The sequence below is a fragment of the Triticum aestivum genome, chromosome 4D (assembly GCF_018294505.1).
Source record: "Triticum aestivum cultivar Chinese Spring chromosome 4D, IWGSC CS RefSeq v2.1, whole genome shotgun sequence".
NCBI lineage: Eukaryota > Viridiplantae > Streptophyta > Magnoliopsida > Poales > Poaceae > Triticum > Triticum aestivum.
Window position 1 is genome coordinate 414,048,600 of NC_057805.1, and position 5,195 is coordinate 414,053,794.

Genomic DNA, 5,195 nt, shown 5'->3' on the forward strand with positions numbered 1-5,195 from the left:
TTGCACCTGGGGGGAGTCCCGAGGAGGGGACAACCCACCAGGGCGCGCCAGGAGGCCCAGGCGCGCCCTGGTGGGTTGTGCCCACCTCGGGTGCCCCCCGGACCGCCTCTTTGCTCTATAAATACCCCAAAAATCCAGAAACCCTAGGGGAGGCGACGAAATATTCATCCAGCCGCCACAGAGTCCAGAACCACTAGATCCAATCTAGACACCATCTCGGATGGGGTTCACCACCTCCATTGGTGCCTCTCCGATGATGCGTGAGTAGTTATTTGTAGACCTTCGGGTCCGTAGTTAGTAGCTAGATGGCTTTCTCTCTCTCGCTGAATTCTCAATACAATGGTCTCTTGGAGATCCATATGATGTAACTCTTTTTGCGGTGTGTTTGTTGGGATCTGATGAACTTCGAGTTTATGATCAGTTATATCCTTTTATATCCATGAAAGTTATTTGAGTTTCTTTGATCTCTTATATGCATGATCTCTTATAGCCTCGTATTTCTTCTCCGATATTTGGGTTTCGTTTGGCCAACTTGATCTATTTATCTTGCAATGGGAAGAGGTGCCCTGTAGTGGGTTCAATCTTACGGTGCTTGATCCCAGTGACAGAAAGGGAAACAACACGTATGTATCGTTGCTACTAAGGATAAAAAGATGGGATCTGTATCTACGCAATAGATAAACGGATCTTGTCTACATCATGTCATCGTTCTTATTGCATTACTCCGTTTTTCCATGAACTTAATACACTAGATGCATGCTGGATAGCGGTCGATGTGTTGAGTAATAGTAGTAGATGCAGGCAGGAGTCGGTCTACTAATCTTGGACGTGATGCCTATGTAATGATCATTGCCTGGATATCGTCATAATTATTTGAGGTTCTATCAATTGCCCAACAATAATTTGTTACCCACCGTTTGCTATCTTTCTCGAGAGAAGCCACTAGTGAAACCTACGGCCCCCGGGTCTTCTTCCTCATATATTTGCTTGCGATCTACTTTTCCTTTGCATTTTATTCAGATCTATTAAACCAAAAATACAAAAATACTTTGCGAGGTGTTGTTATTTGTGTGCAGGTGTTGTTTACGTTGTGTTGCTTGGTTCTCCTACTGGTTCAATAACCTTGGTTTCTTCACTGAGGGAAATACCTACCGTCGCCATGCTACATCATCCCTTCCTCTTTGGGGAAATACCGATGTAGTCCTAGCAGACAGGAGCTTTTCTGGCGCTATAGTCAGAGAGCAATCAAACATCTCATATGCTCCATGACATTCAAAACATCATTGAAGTCCCGGTTCTAAGCCGTAAAGCGTGGCACACTGAACTATCGAGTAGTCATCAGCTTTGCTCTGCCAGGCGTTCACAATGTCTGGTGTTGCTCCTGCAGCGGGTCTTGCACCTAGCGGTGCTTCCAGGACGTAATTATTCTGTGCAGCAATGAGGATAATCCTCAAGTTACAGACCCAGTCCGTGTAGTTGCTACCATCATCTTTCAACTTAGCTATCTCTAGGAATGCATTGAATTCAAAGGAACAGTAGCACGTGCCATTTATCTACAACAACATAGACATGCAAAATACTATCAGGTACTAAGTTCATGATAAATTAAAGTTCAATTAATCATATTACTTAAGAACTCCCACTTAGATAGACATCCCTCTAACCATCTAAGTGATCGCGTGATCCATATCAACTAAACCATGTCCGATCATCACGTGAGATGGAGTAGTTTTCAATGGTGAACATCACTATGTTGATCATATCTACTATATGATTCATGCTCGACCTTTCAGTCTCAGTGTTCCGAGGCCATATCTGCATATGCTAGGCTCGTCAAGTTTAACCCGAGTATTCTGCGTGTGCAAAACTGGCTTGCACCCGTTGTATGTGAATGTAGAGCTTATCACACCCGATCATCACGTGGTGTCTCGGCACGACGAACTGTAGCAACGGTGCATACTCAGGGAGAACACTTGTACCTTGAAATTTAGTGAGAGATCATCTTATAATGCTACCGTCGTACTAAGCAAAATAAGATGCATAAAAAGATAAATATCACATGTAATCAAATAAGTGATATGATATGGCCATCATGATCTTGTGCCTTTGATCTCCATCTCCAAAGCACCGTCATGATCACCATCGTCACCGGCTTGACACCTTGATCTCCATCGAAGCATCATTGTCGTCTCGCCAACTATTGCTTCTACGACTATCGCTACCGCTTAGTGATAAAGTAAAGCAATTACATGGCGATTGCATTTCATACAATAAAGTGACAACCATATGGCTCCTGCCAATTGCCGATAACTGTTACAAAACATGATCATCTCATACAACAATTTATATATCATCACTTCTTGACCATATCACATCACAACAAGCCCTGTAAAAACAAGTTAGACGTCATCTACTTTGTTGTTGCAAGTTTTACGTGGCTGCTACGGGCTTCTAGCAAGAACCGTTCTTACCTACGCATCAAAACCACAACGATTTTCATCAAGTGTGCTGTTTTAACCTTCAACAAGGACCGGGCGTAGTCAAACTCGATTCAACTAAAGTTGGAGAAACAGACACCCTATAGCCACATGTGTGGAAAGCACGGTGGTAGAACTAGTCTCATGAACGCGGTCATGTAATGTCGGTCTAGGCCGCTTCATCCAACAATACCGCTGAATCAAAGTATGACATGCTAGTAAGCAGTATGACTATTATCGCCCACAGCTCTTTGTGTTTTACTCGTGCATATAACATCTACGCATAGACCTGGCTCGGATGCCACTATTGGGGAACGTAGTATTTCAAAAAAATTGCCTACGATCACGCAAGATCTATCTAGGAGAAGCATAGCAACGAGCGGGGAGAGTGTGTCTATGTACCCTCGTAGACCGAAAGCGGAAGCGTTTAGTAACGCGGTTGATGTAGTTGAACGTCTTCGCGATCCAACCGATCCAAGTACCAAACGTACGGCACCTCCGCGATCAGCACACGTTCAGCTTGGTGACGTCCCTCGAACTCTTGATCCAGTTGAGGCCAAGGGAGAGTTTCGTTAGCACGATGGCGCGGTGACGGTGATGATGAAGTTACCGGCGCAGGGCTTCGCCTAAGCACTACGACTATATGACTGAGGTGTAACTGTGGAGGGGGGCACCGCACACGGCTAAAAGATCAACTTGTGTGCTCTAGGGTGCCCCCTCCCCACGTATATAAAGGAGGGAGGGGAGGATGGCCGGCCCTAGGGGGCGTGCCCAAGGAGGGGGAGTCCTACTAGGACTACTAGTCCTAGTAAGATTCCTCCACAAGGAAGAGAGGGGAAAGGAAGGAAGGAGAGGGAGAGGGAGTAGGAAAGGTGGGCGCCCCCTTCCCTTGTCCAATTCAGACTTCAAGGGGGGGAGGGGGCGTGGCCTGCCCTGTCTGCCCTCCTCTCTCTCCAACAACGCCCATGGTGGCCCATTAGTTCCCCCGGGGGGTTTCGGTAACCCCTCCGACACTTCGTTTTTACCCGAAACTATCCGGAACACTTCCGGTGTCCGAATAACATGGTCCAATATATCAGTATTTATATTTCGACCATTTCGAGACTCCTCGTCATGTCCGTGATCTCATCCGGACTCCGAAAAACCTTCGGTCATCAAATCACATAAACTCATAATACAAATAATCGTCATCGAACGTTAAGTGTGCGGACCCTACCGAGGGAGTCCGGGATTAGGGGGTCCTCGGATAGCTGGACTATATACTTTGGCCGGACTGTTGGACTATGAAGATACAAGATTGAAGACTTCGTCTCGTGTCCGGGTGGGACTCTCCTTTGCGTGGAAGGCAAGCTTGGCAATTCGGATATGTAGATCTCCTCCCTTGTAACCGACTCTGTGTAACCCTAGCCCCCTCCGGTGTCTATATAAACCAGAGGGTTTAGTCCGTAGGACAACAACAGTCACAACCATAGGCTAGCTTCTAGGGTTTAGCCTCTACGATCTCGTGGTAGATCAACTCTTGTAATACTCATATCATCAAGATCAATTAAGCAGGAAGTAGGGTATTACCTCCATCGAGAGGGCCCGAACCTGGGTAAACATCGTGTCCCCCACCTCCTGTTACCATCCGCCTTAGACGCACAGTTCGGGACCCCCTACCCAAGATCCGCCGGTTTTGACACCGACATTGGTGCTTTCATTGAGAGTTCCACTGTGCCGTCACGATAAGGCTTGATGGCTCCTCTTGTTGTCAAGGACAGCATTACCTCTGGGGGAGCCCTGGCTGTAGGCCAAACTCTCAGACTAGGCGGCTTCGTCATGACCGCCCGTTCGGCTGTCACGCCGACGATGACTTCTAGGGTCATCAAAAACAACCTCCACGTCGGCTTGGGATTCGCCGAGCAGATGGATCCAATGGAGCTCTCTTCCTTGAACGATCTCTTGGATCATATCGCCGCCCTGGGAGTCGCTACAGACTATGATCGGATTGGGCTTAAACCCGACCAAAGGGAGATTAACTCTCCGCCGGTCACCCATCAGATAGCGGTGGTGGAGGAGCAATGTGGCGATTCTTCCTCTATTTTGAGGACAAACTATGTCCGAATTCCCGAGCTCTCCGAGCCGGATACCCGTCTACGGGAGGACATGGCCCAAGCTTCGAACTTAGAAACATGCATTGGGCCAGAACTATTGGGCAACATCCCGGAGCCTGAACTGCCAAGCTCGAAAACTCCTTCGCCCCTGGGTTTCAGATCGGGTCAGGGTTTGGACCTAAATCTACCCACCCGCCCAGACATAAGTGATCTTTCCCACATTAGACAAGAGCCCCAAGAGACAGTACATCACTATTGGGATAGATTCCTCCTCGTAATGAACAAGGTCAAGGACTGTCGAGAGGAAGACGCAATTTCATTCTTTCGCAATAATTGCACGGACAAGGGAATTCTCAACGCCTTAAGTCGACGTGACATAGCACACTCCGCTGACTTGGCGGCCATAGTACAAAAGTACTGTGCGATGGAAAGCGCCTGGAAAACCCAAACAAAATTCTGGGATCCTCCGGCTCTCACTAGACCACCCGTCCGAACTAAAAGGGTATACTCTCGTAAGTCACCCGATCCAATCACAAAGAAACCGAAGCCCACTACAGGGCGTGGAACTATATTGGAGGGATGGCTCAATGGGCCATGCAAAATTCACAGTACACCGGATACCACG